Raw genomic sequence first — 19,158 nt, 5'->3', positions numbered from 1 at the left:
ATATGCTGTGGAGTCAGACCCGACTCATAGTGACCCCTCCTTGGGTTTCCGAAGCAGTATCACTACAGAAGTAGATTGCCCAACCTTCCTTCCGAGAAGTGGCTGGTGGGTTTGAACCACCAGCCTTCTGGTTAGTAGTCAAGCGCCTTAGGCACTATGCTACCAGAGCTCCAAGGAATGACCTGGGGAGTTTTAAAAATCTTGATGCCTGGCCACCTCTTCTAGAGATTCTGATTTACTTAGAGTTGTGATTTAACTATGCTTTAAAACATGTTTCTTGGAGTTTAAAACATATTTCTTGGGAGTGACCTGGACAGCAAAATTGTTTAAAGCTCCCCACGTGGTTCTAATGTGCAGCAACATTTGAGAGCCATGGGCTAGGGGACATTCAGATCACTCATGAATTTCTCCTTTAGGATTGCCCAAATTATTTAAGAGATGAGGAAACTATGGGAAGGATTTTATATTCTGTGTGAGTAAGTAGAGACTTAGAGCCATTGAGATTTGGGTGTTGATATAAATGCATTTATATTCACAGGCTGAGATATTTCAGAGACACTACCCAAATAAGTATTTTCATAGTTCTTAATGTAGTAAAAGAGACACACTGCCAAGCAAAGAGAAGAAGTGACAGAGTCCTTATTGGATGACTTACCCACAAATGAAGGTTTCATTTTTAAGATTCCTAGATTCCTTTTAATAATCACAGTACATAAAACTGTTACACTACATAGAAAGTGGAAGCCAATTAGAATGAGTTGTTTAGAGATTTCTACTTTTACCTCTTCAATCTTTTATTAAAATACAGATTTAATTAATATTGATCAAATATTAATAGCTGCCAGTCTCTATCTAAGGCAGTTTAGTGAAAATTAGTATATTTAATCCTCGTGACAACTACCAGTAAGTAAGATTATTGAATAGTGCTTAAGGTACTTGACTGCTAAATAGGAGGCTGGTGGTTCAAACCAATCAGTCACTCCTCAGAAGGAAGGTTGGGCAGTCTACTTCCATAGTGATACTGCTTCTGAAACCCAAGGAGGGGTCACTATGAGTCGGGTCTGACTCAGTGGCACATAATAACAACAACAAACTTGATTGAGAAGGAAATTGGGATGCAGAGAGAGTAGGTAACTTACCTTGTGATTATACAAGTTGATGTGGGTGGAGAAATGGAATTGAAACAGGTTCCCAGTGTTTTCATACCTTACCAATATGACATTGTTCCATTTTTAGTTAGTGAATGAAATATATTCTTGTTTAACTCTCACTTTTCAGTTTTAGTTTCATACAATAATTTACATATGATGCATTTCTTGAAATACATTCAGAAAGTTGCTAAGTATAGAATCTATACATACTACCCTGTTGTTGTTGTTGTTGTTTGCCGTCGAGTCGGCCCCGACTCATAGCAACCCCTCCTTGGGTTTCCGAGGCAGTATCACTACGGAAGTAGGATTGCCCAACCTTCCTTCCGAGGAGTGGCTGGTGGGTTTGAACCGCCAGCCTTCTGGTTAGCAGTCAAGTGCCTTACGCACTATGCTACCAGAGCTCCCACATACTACCCTATGTACCCCAATAATGGCTCCATAGGGTATATACTACCCTATGGAGCCATTATTGTTGTTGTTGTTGTTATGTGCCGTCAAGTCGGACCCAACTCATAGCGACCCCTCCTTGGGTTTCCGAGGCAGTATCACTACGGAAGTAGATTGCCCCGTCTTCCTTCCGAGGAGTGGCTGGTGGGATTGAACCACCAACCTTCTGGTTAGCAGTCAAGGGCCTTAGCCACTATGCTACCAGAGCTCCCATTATACTATAAGTAATAATAAACTAAACGAAATCACTACCATCGAGTCATTTCCAAGGTGATATCACTACAGAAGTAGATTGCCCAATCTTCCTTCTGAGATGTGGCTCGTGGGTTTGAACCGTCACCCTTCTGGCTAGCAGTCAAATGCCTTAGGCACTACACCACCAGAGCTCCTAGTTTCTTCAACATTCTCAAGAGTTTCATCTTAGAATATTTACTTTCATTCACCTAATTCCATATACCACAAAGAATACATTTATATCATAAATCATATGTAGTCTAAAGGCCCATAATACCATGAAGAAAATATCCAACTACTTGGTAATAGATGAAGTAAATCCTGTTTCTAAAGCATATTTTAGTACTTAATTTTAAGCAAATTAAATATTTTAGAGTTAGGCAGAAAAAAAAACAAAAGGCTGCAGTCCCATTGATAACTGAACATGAAAATATACCATGCAGGTATCATTGGTAAAAAGTTATAGGACAGAAGATAACTCCAGGTTTCTGCTTTTGCAATGTGGCTTTCTGTTCAGAAATAGGGCACAGAAGTGGGTTTTGAGATACAGAAAGTATCCCCACTTTCATGGCAAAAATGAAAGTGAAGCTGTCTTTAAGATTTACTCCAATCTGTATCTTCATCACTAGCTTAATTTTACTTTGAGTTGAATATATATGTTATGTGCCTCCTCAGCACTTTTAAGTTCTTTTAAGTGATTGATTCTTTCCTGAATGTTTTCTTTGGTTGAGGATTAGGATTGAGTGGTAACCTACAGGAGTCAGGTTTCAAAGCTGCTTTGAAAAGAGGGTTGGTATCATTCCTATGGTTCATCTGAACATTCTGATGATTTGTGTGATCAAAGTTGCCTTTTCTATCACTTTAAAAAAGAAAAAAAAAAAAAAGGACTCCACATTTGAAAAGAAAATGCTTGCTTTTAAATTGTGTCCGAATCTTCGTTTATACTAGGGAGCACAAATGACTGGGTTTTGTTTGTTTGTTTGTTTGTTTGTTTTTTGTTTTTGAGATTAATGATATTTTTCATGTTGTGCCACCGTTATTGCTATCCTTTCCCAAAATACAAAATATTCCACCACCAATTAGCATAAACTCAATGCTACACAAACAAAAGTGACTGGTTTTTTAAGCCTTTTTTTTTTTTTTCAAAGCAAAATGTTTTAGGTATAACAGTACTTTCCCAAAGACTTTAGTATGAATTGTAACTGAAAGGAAATCTCATGCCAAACAGAACGTATTTACTCCAAATACATTCTTCTTATCCCGTGGCCCAGCATCCCATCTTGGTCCTCAGTTTCCAAATATCAAGCCAAACAACCACTTGGGTTGATAAACACTTAAAGCTGTTCTGCTGGTCAGCACATGGGATTCAGAGAGACGTTAGGCTCCCAGCTCTGCCCAGCCACCACAATCTGGGAGTAAACCTGAGCATTGTGGACTAAAGGGTCAGAGTCTGAGAATGTTCTGAAGCTTCATACTATGAGCCAATGGTTTCCTGCTAACATGTACACAAAGTCTGTGTCCAAAAGCCATCATTTCCTGCCCCTGGGGAGGAGCAGATCCCAGGTCCCTGGCTCAGGCTCTCAGAAAGTACCCAGTGCAGTAGGTTCTAGGAGATAGCACAACTTGAGCGCACCAGACTTCACAGTGGTCATTTTGGGAAAACCAAAACAAAACAAGAAGATAAATATTCTCAATTTACAGTCAGTCAACATAAAGTCACACTTTACAACTTTCACCTAGGTGAATGGAGAGATGAATTCATTGATTTGGGACTCAGGTGGGCAGAATTACACATCATTTCAAATGATCTTAGAATTTATTTCTAAATTTTTGAAAACACTAATAAATCATTTTTCATTCCTTTGAGGTCCAGATTTACCTGATTCTTGAAACATTATTATCTTTCAATTGCTATGAGCAAGTCTTGAGTTTCCAAATATCATCTGATAACTGATGGTTATCATTTGTTTCAATTTTCAATATGTAAAATGTGGGCTTTCTGTCCATAAACAGAAATGTTTTTATGTGAAATATGGGCAAGATGTTTATTACACTTACTTTTTAGCATAAACCAAATCCAACCCCAGTGCCATTGAGTCAATTCCGATGCATAGTAGCAAATAGAACTGCCCCTTAGACTTTCCAAGGCTGTAGTAGATCTTTACAGAAGCAGACTGCCTCATTTTTCTTCTGCAGAGCAGCTGGTGGCATCAAGCTACTGACCTTTTGGTTAGCAGCTGACGCTTTAACTGCAGCGCCACCAGATCTCCTGACGCTTTACCACAGGAAATCTTTAATGAGAAAAGCCTCTACCACAGCTTTGTGAATTGCTCCAATGTGCAAGATATAACTCAGTTTATCCATAGATGCTTATGCTAGAAATTGCATGATATTTTAGACAGTAGGTTAAGTGGACTAAACCCAGATCTCTACTGCATTACAGGGTAGATCTACATTATTATTTTAAAAAACAAAAAAATCTCTTCATTATTGTGCACCTCATTAACAAAGAAATGCCATTTCACTTTAGCTACAAAGACCTTTCCCCGACAGCGACGCATTCACAACAATGTCTGCTTTGAATTTCTTTTTTTTCTCCCAGACACATTTTTTAAAGTACCTCTACCTCCAAATTATTTGAAGATATATGATATTTAAATTTTTTTTCATGGTTATGCATCAGTAACACAACAAAGGTCAGCTTTGCTATGTTTTGCATATGGTGTGCTCATATAGCTGACTACTTCTATCTGTTTAGCCTCACTTACTGCATTTTTCCAGCTTTCAATGTGTCCGTCCTTTTCAAAGCATCTTCCACAGGGTTGCAGCCATGACTTTTTTTTGAATTATCACCACCTGGCACCATGCCTTCCAGAAGTGGATGAATACAAGTATTGAGTTCTCCTGTGTGTCTCTCAGTCTGTCTTTACACACCCTGTGCATCTAGGAAGTAAGGCAGGAAGGAGGGCAAGTGGTCAACTAGGTGTTGAAGATGTGGGACTTTACCTGAGTCTATACCTGCACTTTTGGCATGTCTTCAAACAAGGCATCTGGCCTCAGTGAGTCATGGAATATGAGCCCTGCGAGCGCAGGGCTTTTGTCGGACTGCTTCATAGTTATATTGCAGTGCCCAGCAACATGGCCGGCACTTGGTAGGTGCTAACTTTATATCTGTGGGGTGAATGAATGAGTCTCACTGTTCTCTGTAAAGGCCCTGGGTCCCATACCCCCATGCATTCGAGCTAGAGCAATGAGTGAAAACCCACATGGGCCATGCTCTTATAGGAATCCATACACTGACTTGGAAATAATGCAAAGAAGAATTATGTGGTTTCCTGGAGTTATATAACAAAAGAGTAGGGTGGGGAATCAGGGAAGTAGTCCTTGAGAAAATCCCCTTCAACTGAGATCTAAAGAATAGATGTGAACTGGCAAAAGGCATTGGAAAGAGAGGGAAGCATTGCAGATAGAGGCCTCCGTAGGAGGAGAGATGCCGGTTCATTTGAGGAACTGAAGGATCCAAGTGACTGTAGCATAGAAGGCCTAGAATGGCATGGTGGTACAAGGGGAACAGGGAAGAAATAAATGGCAGCAACCAATAGTCCATTTTACAATGTTTGGTCTTTTTATAAGACCAATAGAAATGAGAAATACAAACTGTAACATGGCAGGATCCTATTTGTATTTTTAAAATGCACCCTGGATCCATTGTTCTGTTCTTTCTTTCTTTAAATGGCTTTATTTCTTCTCTCCTATATCTCCAAAGCCTAGAAAAGGGTCTGTCACATGATTACTACTCAATAAGAATTTGTTGACCGAATATTTTTAAACAAGGGTCTACCATTCTTGATTCAGTCTTCCTTGTCCTCCTCCTCATTGACCTCCCTTCTCTTTATCCATTTATCCATATTGTAAACCAAATGCTTACAATATTAGAGCTTACATGAGAATTTTAGAAATATTTATTAATATATTTTAAATAACAATAATAAATTCATTGCATGGACATAAATGTATTTGTTTGTTTGTTTTACATTTTTGCCAGTCTCTTTAACTTCTACTTCAATAGAAGACAGCTGAATTTTCTTACATACTTCTGCAGTCATTCTGTTGTGATTTCACTCAGCATGTAGTCTCTGGAAACCTCCAACCTATGCTTACAAGAGATTGAGAATGAAAAAGAAAATGAATGTCTTAGCAACATTATGATAATTGTGTTGACCTTATGGACTCTAGAAAGGGTCTCAGTGACTCCCAGGGATCCCTGGACCCCAATTAGAGTGTCATTGCTACCCATAATGTTCTACCACTAGCTTTTTTAAGTTATTGTACCATGGGAAATTTTTCAAGCCCAGGATATATAGATCAACTTCATTATGTGGTGCCTAAGACACTTGACTGCTAACCAGAAGGATAGTGGTTCAAACCCACCACCCACTCCTGGGAAGGAAGACTGGACAATCTACTTCTGTAATGAAAATGCCTCGAAAACCCAAGAGGGAGGGTTTTTTGTTTGTTTGTTTGTTTGTTTTAGTGTTATATATGCTGTATAACAATTATCTAGATCCTTTTTACCTTTGTTTTTCATATCGTTTCCCTTAATTTATACCTATATACAACATTATATTGAGAATATAAAAATATAAGGGAATATAAAGGAGAAATGAGAAGAAATTCAGTGAAAATTTGTTTCCATGGCCTCTTCTTTCAAGATTTTTAAGGCTAGCTTCCCACACATTGGAGGGGGCCCTGGCGGTGCAGTGGTTAAGTGCTCCATTGCTAACCAAAAGATTGACTGCTCAAAACCACCAGCTCTTCCTGGTAGTCAGCTTCTATAAATATTACAGCCTTGGGAACCCTATGCAACAGTTTTACTCTGTTTGACTATTAGCTGGAAGGTTGGCAGTTCAAACCTACCAGCCACTACTTCCATGAAGATTTACCACTTTGGAAACCCAAAAGGGGTTGCTATGAGTCAGAACTGACTGGATGGCAGTGTGTTTGGTTTTGGTTTATATGGTCATTATATGTCGGAATTCACTCAGTGGCAACAGGTCCTGAAGGTGGCTGTCCTGTGTGACTGGTCATGGTTTATGGTCTTGGTATCCACTTCCCATCATCTGTATCCCTGTCCCCGATGGCATGGACCCTTCCCTCTCTTTTGAGGAGAATGCCAAGAAGTAAAACTCACCTGGCTTCATCATGGTCTCTGGGGCATTAAGAGCAGAGATGAGCAAAGGTCGATGGTCTGGACCCAGTAGCCGCTCCATGCGAGAAAAATGAGACTGTCTACTTCCATAGAGATTTACAACCTTAGAAACTCTATGGAGCAGTTCTACTCTGTTGTATGGGGTCATTACAAATTGCAATCAACTCAATGGCAGTGAGTTTGTTTCTTTGGTTTTCTTTGGCAAGGGAATGTTTGGAATCTCAAGAGCTGAGTGAGATCTCCCAAGAGGAGGCATGAGGTGGTGAATTGGGTTCATTTGAAAGTAAGAAAAATGGTTGTTCCTACTTCATAACACCTAGAATAGTGCCAGAATCTATAGCAGTATCTGGTACATAGTAGATACTCATCAAATAGTTTTTGTTGTATGAATAGTGTTGTTGTGAGGATTAAATAAGCTTTTATACATTAATTACTATAGATATTTGTGGCTCATAACAAATGCTATATGTATGTTAAAAATTTGTTTTTATCGATTTGTTTTTTTCTGAGTACTGGAATTAGGACTCATTATACCTTGTGGGAGCACTGGTAGTGTAATGCCTAAGGCATTTGACTGCTAACCAGAAGGCTGGTGGTTCAAGCCCACCAGCCACTCCTCAGAAGGAAAGTTGGGCGATCTACTTCCAACCTTCCTTAGTGATACCACCTCAGAAACCCAAGGAGGGGTCGCTATGCGTCGGATCCAACTCGACGGCAAATAACAACAATAACAACATTATACCTTGTAGTTCAAACTTCTGATCTATGGTGGGATTATTTTATTCCACAAAATTAAATTAAAAATGCTGAAAGATGATAGATTGACATAAGCAAATCTTGCATCACATGATGGCAGTTTTTCAAAGACTTTAAATCAAGTGGATAACAATCTGAAGCTGGTTAGATCAGAAAACCCATAGTGAGAAAGGCACTTCTTGACAGAGCAGTGAGAGGCCAGATTCCGCCTTAAAAGCTGTTTGAATCAATCTCCCTTTTCTACATATTTCCACAATTGTTTTAATAGTATTTTCAAGATTTCTCATGAACTTAAGAAAATGGCATGCACTTTCCCATCTGGTCAAGTTACTAACTTACTAAGTTAGTAATTATAACTTGACTATTTGCCAAAGGGTCAGGGAGATACCATCTTCTGACCTCCTCTAATCACACAAGAGGAATACAGAATCACCATCAATAGCCTATTCCTGTGAGGCCAGACATGCTGCCTCCCTCCAGCCCTTTCACCAACCATTAGTCCTGTAGCACCTACCACCTCTCCGCTGGGTTCAATAATTTGCTGCAGTGGCCACACAGAACTCGCAGAGTATGGGGTTTAATAGGGAAACACCAGGCTACAATTCAAGTTCAGGAACAATACTCAGTCTCTCTCGGCCCACCATCTCTCAGCCAACAGTCTCTCACAGTCTCTCTCCCAGCAGTGCATGTCTCTCGGTGTCTCTCAGCAGTGTGTGTCTCTTGTGTCTCTTTCCCAGCAGCATGTTTCTCTCAGGAGCACATTTCTGTCAGCAGCACGTCCTTCTCAGCCAGCAGTCAGAGAGACTTCTGCCTCTAGGAAGCCTCCTTTTGAGCCTGGCAGAGTGGCCAAACTAACTAATCATAACATCAGAATTCTAAGCACCTGAGAGAGAGCAAACTTCCCGGAACATTGCTTTGTGCCACTCTCAACAGAAATACCCCAGGTGGATAACATTTACAATCAGGAGCTCCTCAGTTGCTCACGGCAAATTCCACCACTGAGTTTACAATGACTTATGACTAGAAAAGCCATACCAGGTAATTTACTACACCACACTATTTTACTAACCAATAATAGTTGGTTTATTAACTGCTTCTTGTATATTAGTCACAATCCTCTAAACTCCTCAAAGGCATTCATTCCCCTCACCTCATACAATGTGTGTTACAAACTCAGTAAATGGTGGTTGCATTAAGACAAACCCAAAACAAAGCTGCGGGCTGTCTTCCAGTTTCTAATAATAGGTGATGTGTAGATTAGACTCCAGCAGACACAACTCTAAGTTCCTCATTCTCATTTCTCAATCCTGGAGTCTTGAGAGTAGCATCATTTTCTCTCATCTGAAATTCAGAAAAAAAAAATATGATGCTCTTTTGTTAGTCTTTTGCTAAACTTACTAGAAATACATCAGATATAGTGTCCTGTCTTTCTAGTCTTCTGTTTGTGAATTCTTCATTTTTTTTCACAAAGGTCCATGACAATAGCTTTATAAATATAGCTACCCTAGTTTCTCAGTCTTTCCCTCAAAAGCTAATATATTCATGGGTCATAGAGTCTTTGAAATTGAAAGCCATTACTTCTATTCTCTTCTCTTTTTGAAAGTTTACTTCAAATTTTCATAAGAGTTAAAAATCTTTGATCTAATATGTTCAGTTCACCCAATATATGGAACCATCCAATAAAACATTATTGAATCCTCCCCAAATCCAGTCACAGATCCTTCATAGTATGACATTCCCTAAACAAAACTTTGTAATCCTCTTGTTTCATCCAAACTCTTAGAGAGAATTACACATCAAAGACATTTAAAACTTGTTAATAGAATGAGGCCAAAATGCTTCAAGTGAATTAAGAAATCCTTGGATTCTTTTCCAAAAGTCAAAATGAACTTGGAATTTTTCCTCCTCCTGTGTTTTCATAAAATAATAATAATAATAATAAATAAAATTTAATCTGTGTTTTTCTTAACTATCCCAGTGTTTTATGGTTTAGCCCATAAGAAATTGACCCCCTTCTAGAAAGCCATTTCCCACTCTGCCATGAGATTCTTGCTAGAGAGGCCTGGCTGGATCTGTGAAGCTCAAGACACCTTAGATTTTCCAGGAGCTGGAGCACACAAGGTGATTCACCACATCTCATTCTGAAGCCTTTCTCTCCCCAAACATGCAGCTGGCACTCTCCTCAACTTTAATATGTGCATGTTCTCCTTCGGGCTTTCTTTTTCCCTTAGCATAGTGCTTGTTCTGCCTCCATATGGTCATTTTTCATGTTTTTGGTTCTCCTGACTTATGAGCCATGAAGATGATTAACCAAAGTACAGATAACAAACAAACAGCAAATTTATTAGATTAGTTAGCAATCAAGTGCCTTAGGCACTATGCTATCAGAGCTCAAGGGACATTAAATATTGAGAGCTAAGTTAAAGTCTTTCTTCCTCTCCTTAGTCTCCTCCTAGTCATGTTAAGTAATTAAGTAAAGCCTAGGAGCTCTGGTAGCATAGTGGCTAAGACACTTGACTGCTAACCAGAAGGCTGGCGGTTCAAACCCACCAGCCACTCCTCGGAAGGAAGATGGGGCAATCTACTTCCGTAGTGATACTGCCTCGGAAACCCAAGGAGGGGTCACTATGAGTCGGGTCCGACTCGACGGCACATAACAACAACAACAACAATGTGAAATTGCTGCTATTTGATAGTTTATGCCTATAAGTGCCTAAGGCACTTGACTGCTAACCAGAAGGCTAGTGATTCAAGCCCACCAGCTACCCCTTGGAAGGAAGGTTGGGCAATATACTTCCATAGTGATACTGCCTCGGAAACCCAAGGAGGGGTAACTATGAGTCAGATCCAACTCAATGACAATGAGCTTAGTTTATAAATATGAGTATATCTTATGATTTAGTCAATATCATGGTGCTAAAAAGCTCTATGTTCTGTTTGTAAAGAACTCTCATACCCATTACTAGGGTGACCAACTGTCCCAATCTGTCCAGGACTGAGGAATTTACAGAGATATGGGACTTGCAGTGATGAGACAGGGAAAGATACCAGTAAACCAGGGATAATCGGTTACCCTACTCATTACATTGCAGCCAAAGTCTGTTTTCTGTGCTTTTCTATTTCCTAAATGTGTAAAGAAAATATGTCCAAAATTATTACAATAGTATAAAAGAATAGGTAAGATTTGTTAAGAGCATATCACATCCAGACACCTGAGTTAATTTGTTTAATCCTTTCAATAATTCTATGAGATGGGTACTATTATTATCTTCATTTTCTGGTGGGAGAAAGAAGGTACAGAAAGCACAGAAGTCAGAGCCTCAGGTGGTAGACAGGAAATTGAACTTAAAGAATATAATTCCAAAGTTGCTACTCAACACAAAGATACCTAGTTCTGTCTCTTTAAGTGTCTGTAAATTTTTTCTGCAAAGTCCTGCCCATGAAAGTGGTTCTGGAGAAAGACAAATGAAAATGGTTTTCTCTTTTCCTCTGATGTTGGTTTTCTCATCCCACTTCTATACTCCAAACACCAATTTTCAGTTATAGCCATTAGCCTTGGCATTGCCACAGCCCAGTCCTACCCTGGTGACATTCCCCAGGTGCACCTTTTTGCACGTGCCACACTCTGCCCTGTCCCTCACCTCCACCAGGACCACTGCTCCTACCTCTATAGCCCTCCTTGGTTATGCACTCCATGTTGGCAGGCTTTGAGGAGGTGTGGGTTAACTACTGGAAAGTAGGGCTAGTACTAGCTGTCAGAGAGTTTTGAATCTTGATATGCTAAGGAGTTTGGCCTTTTTCTCTGTAGACAGTAAGAAGCCAGCCAAGGTTTATAAGCAATGGCATGAGCACATTTGTGTTTTAGCAAGATAAGACAGAAGATAATCTGGAGCAGAGCGTCAATAGGATTGTCTTGATTATATGAGCCCTGACAAATTCCGATGCAATACCACTAAACACATACTGTGTGGCACCAAGGCAACTAGTCAATTAAATGACAAAATCAACTGAATCCAGTTACTTAAGCCTTCTGGTAATGTTCCCTGATTTTCAGTTTCTGGAACCAATAGAAAATTTTACCAATAAAGAAACAGTTGTCAAGCTTTGCCCCCATCAATTAAACTAATTAACCATGTTAGAACCTACTATGCTACAATATGGTTGTTTAGTTTAAAATAATAAAGTCTATTAATCTTATGGAAAAGTCTAAAAAGTGTCAGTGGGAACATATTTCATGGTATCTGTGAAAATTGGTAAAAATCGAAAACAAAAATTAAATCTGAGAGAGAAATATAAAGGCTAAAGTGCTATTAGACCATCTTATCATGTTCTATACGTGCTTATAGATTCCAAGTGCATAGCCTGAAACTTCATGGAAGGACTAGTTTCAGAACTAGAGATGTAAAAAACTACTTCAAGAGAAAAATACATATGCTTCTTCCCAAATATCCCTGATCATATTACAGGGAAAATCTACTTTAAGTGATTTCAATAGTTATCTGTGTTTATGCCCATAGATCACAGGGAGATGCCCAAGCCCTTTACCTCACAGAAAGTTTGATATATATTTCAACACATAAGATAACATATACTTTGCTCTGAGACTTTCTTTTATGTTTTTCTAACTTCAGGATCCTTACAATGCTGCCAACTCTTACTATTTCAAAGACTGTCTACATTAATATCTCTCAAAGCCCCAAACCCTGGCAAGGAACAAAAATTGTTTTTGAATCTGCTTCAAGAATTAATATTAGAGAATAGAAGGTTTTCCTCTCAGCAAATTGAAGCTGAATAAATTGTTCTCTGTCTCCTTAGAAATGGAATTGATTGCTTGAGGTGAGCGCTGCTGTGAGGAGGCAGAGCGTGGCAGGGCCATGGGGTGGGGGGAATGATGCGGGGGCTGAGAGGGGGCCTTTGTTCTCTTAAGTTATTGGCAGGTCCATTTCTTTCAACCTGGTATAGATGCTAAAATACAGGCTAAGTATATTAGCTTGGAGTTATATTAAAGACAACTGGATTTTCTGGGCTATTACTGCCTCTTTTGTTACTGAATGCTCACAGAGCATCCTGCTCCCTAAGCATGCCCGAATGCCACTCATGTTCTTACCCCTCTAATGCTAGTGAATTGAGACTCAGCGATATGGGTGATTCCCTCCTTTGCATGGAGAGAACAAACCTCAGGGACTTTTCTTTGTGATGCATCTGGGTAAATGCTTTGCCTACTCTCTGCCCTGAACACCCAGTAATTTATGTGCTTTGAGGGCTCAGTGCATGCCCTTGTGGATTTAAAAGACCCAGACATCGTTGCTCCCTGCCTAAAGGTTACAATAATGGCTTAATTTAGTTACATTTTTTTTTTTCTATTAATAAAAGTAACATAACTCTCTTCGTATATAGTAAATATAAAACAGAATAATGAGACTACAAGAAAAACCTCTGCCTAAAGGCAACCACTGTAACTGTTAATATTTTGGCATTTTTCCTTCCAGCCTTTCTTAGCTATTTTAATTCAGTCAAGAATAAACTGTTTGTACAATTTTGCAACTTGCTTTTTCTACTTGACAGTTATAACCTAAGCATTTTTACATCAATTCTAATTCTTCTTCTTTCTTGTGTCATTATTGGATATATATATATATCTATATATATATCTATCTATATATATATATAGATATATATAGATATATCTGTATACCATCTATTTTTCTTCTCTTATAATATGTGGATTTTTAGAATTTTGTGCTTTCTAATTTATGCATTGATTTCAGATTCTACAACAACTCAGTGGCAATATCTAAGTAAAAGAGTATGTTTTATTTATTTATTTTTTAAAACATTTTATTGAGATTTGGGTGAAAGTTTATAGAGCAAATCAGTTTTCCATTCAATGATTCATACACATTTTGTTTCATGTCATTCACTGTTGATGTTGTTGTTATGTGCCGTTGAGTCAGCCCTGACTCATAGCTAGTCCTCCTTGGGTTTCTGAGGCGGTATCATTATGGAAGTAGATTGCCCAACCTTCCTTCTGAGGAGTGGGTTTGAACCACCAGCCTTCTGGTTAGCAGTCAAGTGCCTTAGGCACTATGCTACTAGAGTACCTGTCATTGATTGTAATCCCCCTCAATGTAGCATCACTCATCTCACTTCCTCCTTGTGCTTCTCCTTTCCAATCCTCCTTCTTTCCTGTCTCTTTTGGCCTTCTGAACTTTATCCTTGGGCAAATGCTGACCTTTTGATCTCTAATCGTTGATAGTTCTAAGGAAAGCATATTCCCTAGTGTTATCATTCACTTTTTAGACCTATTGTTTGGCTGAAAATTGAGCTATAGGCCTTAGCTCAGTTCCAGATCCAAAGGATGACTAAAGGCCATAGTGTTGGCTATTAAAGGGTATGTTTTAAAGGGATAAAATTGTCCTCAGTAATCACAGGCCCAGAAATATTCCAAGGTTGTGATAACACTTGAAGGCTGATTCTAGAGTAAAGATTGAAATCTTTTTGTAAGAAAGTCACAGGGCAAAGAAGATTGTGGGAAGATTTCAAGGATGTCATTTGTTACCTGTTACCTGTAGTAAGGTAAACGTGTTTTGCATGTGGGAAAGACATGAATTTTAGGATGCCAAAGGGTAGAATGTGTGGATTGAATTGTTTACCAAACAAAACATACATATTGTAAATCTTAAACCTCTATACTTATAGAGATAATCCCATTTGAGAATAGGAATTTGTTATGTTAATGAAACCATACCAAAGCAAGGTATGTGTCTATGTGTGTGTCTGTGTGCGTTTTATCTTTTTATTGTAATATGGATGACAGTTTACAAAGCAAATCAGTTTTCCAATCAACAATTCATACACATTTCTTTTCATGACATTGATTGCAATCCCACAATTTAACAGTACTCATCCCACTTCCTCCCTGTGTTTCCCATTTCCATTTTTCTTTCTTTCCTATACCTTCCTATCCTCTGAACTTCATTTCTGGGCAAATGTTGTCCTTTTGGTCTCATATGCTTGGCTGTTCTAAGTAGTAGGTAACTCTCTGGTGTTATTTTTTCACCATACAGGCCTGTCTGTTTTAATGCTGAAAGTTGAGCCACAGGGTTGAGTTCCAGGCTCAAAGGGTGACTAAGAGCCATACTCTTGGGGGTTCCACCAGTCTCTATCTAACCACTAAGTCTGTTATTTTTTATGATTTTGAGTTTTGTTCCACATTTTTATCCCACTCTATCCAGAACTTCCTATTGTGATCCCTTTTAGAGCAATTAGTAGTGATAGCTGGGCACTGTCTAGTTCTGGTCTCAGAGTCATGGGGGCTGATGTTGACATGGTCCATCAGTCCTTTGAACTAATTGTTTCCATGCATCTTTGATTTTCTTCATTTCTCTTTGCTTCTGACAGGGAGAGACCAATAGTTGCACCTTAGATGGCTTCTCACAAGTTTTTAAGACTGCAGTTGCTACTCATCAAAGTAGGTTGTAGAACATTGTCTTTGGAACTAAGTTGGAACAATTGACCTCAATGTCCCCTGAGACTATAGTCGTGAATCCTCAGGACCAGCAACTCATGCCCTCAAGGTGTTTGTTTATGGCTAAGAAGTCTTCATAACTTTGCCCCCTCTACGTTCAGCTAGGAGCTCTGGTAGCATAGTGCCTAAAGGCACTTGACTGCTAACCAGAAGGCTGGAGGTTCAAACCCACCAGCCACTCCTCAGAAGGAAGATGAGGCAATCTACCTCTGTAGTGATACTGCCTCAGAAACCCAAGGAGGGGTCGCTATGAGTCATGTCTGACTCAACAGCACATAACAACAACAACAACAACAATGTTCAGCTATATTCATGGATATATTTGCACCTATAAATACATATGTAGAAATATCCTCTGTCAAATCCATATATATTTGTGGGTATAGGCCCATTTGCTTTCCCCAAACTGTTAAGTTTCCATCTCTATTTGTGTCACTCATACATTACTGCTGTTATTGTTACTGCAGGATTTTGTATCTTAAATAGTATTTATATTTACTTTTGTTGCCTTTAACTCTTGTGACTCCACCCAGTGCTTACCTTTGCCTTCATCATTTTCTACTGATCTCTTATTGTATATTGCCTTTTCCTGAGTCAAGTTAATATGTGGATGGGGCAATCTACTTCTGTAGTGAAACTGCCTTGGAAACCCAAGGAGCGGTTGCTATGAGTCAGGTCCGACTCGACTGCACATAACAACAACAACAACAACAACTATCCAGTTAGTGATTTACCTCCCCTTCCCATCTGTTTTGGTTACTTCATGCTGCTCTAACAGGAAATACCACAAATGGGTGACTATAGTAGTAACAGGAGTTTATTCTCTTACAGTTTTGGAGGCCAGAAGTCTGAGTTCAAAATGCCAAGCACTAGGGTCTTGGTGAAAGCCCTTTGATCTTGGGCTTCAGCTCTGCCTCTTGCTCCCAGCCCACTGGAGCTGGAGGGGTCTTATTAATTCAGGTAGCTATTCATTCAGGCTGCTGAGGCTAACAAGCCCAAGGTCAACAAATAAAATGGCACAGTCCTAATATTACCGAACAACACGGCAAGCCACTAATTCAAGTCCAGAATCAATCTCAAGATCAGCAGAAAACACGGCAGGCTGCTAGATGAAGACTTGGCCACATGAAGGGTCCAAGCATGCAAAAAGCTGAAGACCATTCCCAAAGCTTTTCCTTAGACACCTGAAGCAGACCACATCCCTAAAGCAGCTACTCAGCAGATTCCACCATGGAGTAGATTGTCAGCCTCATCATGGGGAAAAACTACAACCAGCTGCCCGGCCACTCAAAACCAGGCCCAACCAAGTTGACACAACCTGAACACTACCACACCATCCCACTCCCTGCTAACCACCAAAGAATGTTTTCTTTTTCTCTGTGAAAACTTTTCTTGATTTTTTTTATAGTAGTGGTCTCACACAATATTTGTCCTTTTGTGATTGACTAATTTCACTCAACATAATGCCCTCTAGGTTCATTCATGTTATGAGATGTTTAGCAGATTGATCATTTTTGTTTAACATTCTGTGGTATAACTTTGTGTGTATGTACCATCATTTGTTTATTAATTCATGCATTGATGAGTACTTAGGTTGTTTCTATCATTTTAGTATTGTGAATAATGCTGCAGTGAACATTGGTGTGCATATATCTATTTATATCATTACTCTTATTTCTGTAGGGTATATGCCTAGTAGTGGGATTGCTGGATCATATGGCATTTCTATTGCCAGATTTAAGGAAGCACCATAATGTTTTCCACAGTAGTTGCACCATTTTAGAATCCCACCAGCAGTGTATGAGGGTTTCAGTCTCTCCACACCCTCACTAGTATTTGTTGTTTTCTGTTTTTTTTTTTAACTTTGCTGTTAATGTTAGGGTGAGATGATACCTCATTTTTGTTTTGATATGCATAGCTCTAATGGCTAATGACCATGACAATTTTTCATGTGTTATCTGCCTTCTTGAATGTTTTCTTTGGTGAAGTACCTGTTAATGGACTCTGCCCATTTTTAAATTGGGTTGTTGTTTTTTTTTTTTTTTAATAGAGGTGTTGGTTGAAGTTTCCTATAAATTTTAGAGATTAGTTCCTTGTCTGATATGTCATTGCCAAAAAATTTTCCCCAGTCTATAGGTTTTCTTTTCCTTCTTTTGGTGCAATCTTTTGATGTGCATAATTATTTAGCTTTTAGGATGTCCCAGTCATCTAGTTTGCCTTCTGGTGTTTATGTGTTTGTTTTTAGTTACGTTTAATAGCGTATTTATGCCATATATTAAGACCCCTAAGTTTGTTCCTATGTTTTCTTTGATGACCTTTATAGTTTTTGGTTTTACATTTAAGTCTTTGATCCATCTTGAGTTAATCTTTGTATATGGTGGTATGAGACATGCATCCTGTTTCATTTTCTGGAAAATACAAGTCCAGTTTTGCCAGAACCATTTGTTAAAGAGACTATCTCTTCCCCCATTTAATGGCTTTTAGCCCTTTGTCAAAGATCAGCTGTCCATACCAGATGGATCTTTTTCTGGGTTCTCAATTCTGGCCCACTGGTCAATGTGTTTGTAATTCTGCAAGTACCAGACTGTTTTGACTACCACAGATGTGTAGAGGGTTTTGAGATCAGGTGGTGTGAGACATCCTATTTTGTTCTTCTTTGGTAGTGCTCTGCTTATCTGGGGTGTCTGTCCTTTCCATATAAAGTGGGTGTTTAGTTTTTCTACCTCTTTAAAGAATGATAATGAAATCTGGATAGGGCTTGCATTGTATCTGTAGATCACTTTGGATAGCATTGATATTTTCACAGTGTTAAGTCTTCCCATCCATGAGCATGGTATGTTCTTGCATTTATGTAGCTCTCTTTTGGTTTCTTATATTAATGTTTTATAGTTTTCTTTGTATAGGTCTTTTGTGTCTCTGGTTAGATTTATTCCTAAGTACTTTATCTCTTGGGTGGCTGCTGTAAGTGGTATTGTTTTCCTGATTTCCTTTTCAGAGTTCTCTTTGTTGGTGTAAAGGAATCTGATTGATTTTTGTATGTTTGTCTTGTACCCTGCCACTTTCCTTAATCTTTCTATATATTCCAGCAGTTTTCTTATTGAGTCTTTGGTATTTTCTCTGTATCATCTGAAAAAAAGAGATAGTTTTGCTTCTTCTTTGTCAATCTGGATATCTTTTGTTTCCCTTCCTTGCTTTATTTCTCTGGGTAGGACTTCTAATACAGTATTGGATAGAAGTGGTGATAAAGGGCATCCTTGTCCGGTTCCATTCCTCAAGGGGAATGCTTTCAGTCTCTCTCCATTGAGAATAATTTTGGCCATTGGTTTTGTATAAAACCAAACAAACCAAACCCACTGCCATGGAGTTGATTACAACTCATAGTGTCGCCTGTTGTGTTTCTCAGGCTGTAAATCTTTAGGAAGTAGATTGCCTCATATTCCTCCCACAGAGCAGCTGGTGGGTTTGATTCACTGACCTTCTGGTTAGCAGCCAAATGCCTTATGCACTGTGCCATCAGAGCTCCTGTCCTTAACTATGTTGGGGAATTTCAATATAAGGTGTTTTTTATTCTAATCATCTTTGAGATATAAAAGAACAGATTAAGCAAGCATATAAGCACAAGTGGAGGGGAAAACACACACCAAATGATTGCTAAGGAACCTAAGAATAGACGCTGAAAAGAGACAGGACCTTCCCATAGAGTAGACAGAGAGAGAGAAACTCTCAGAGAGCCAGCGCCTTGATTTTGGACTTCTTACCTCCTAAACTATGAGAAAATAAATCTCTCTTTGTTAAAGCCACCCACTTGTTGTATTTTTTTTTTTTTTTTTTTT

At 38.9% G+C, this 19,158-nt stretch overlaps 1 protein-coding gene across 1 annotated transcript in view; it reads left to right on the top strand.

Moving 5' to 3' along the window:
- SLC9A9 (solute carrier family 9 member A9) overlaps positions 1 to 19,158 on the top strand; it is a 1,057,350-nt gene that overhangs the window by 594,320 nt on the left and 443,872 nt on the right. The gene's annotated exons all lie outside the window — the stretch shown is intronic.

The sequence above is a fragment of the Orycteropus afer genome, unplaced genomic scaffold (assembly GCF_000298275.1).
Source record: "Orycteropus afer afer isolate SDZICR_OR568_19922 unplaced genomic scaffold, OryAfe1.0 scaffold00363, whole genome shotgun sequence".
Lineage (NCBI taxonomy): Eukaryota > Metazoa > Chordata > Mammalia > Tubulidentata > Orycteropodidae > Orycteropus > Orycteropus afer.
The sequence above is the reverse complement of the archived record's forward strand: the minus strand, read 5'-3'. Positions and strand labels throughout refer to the sequence as shown.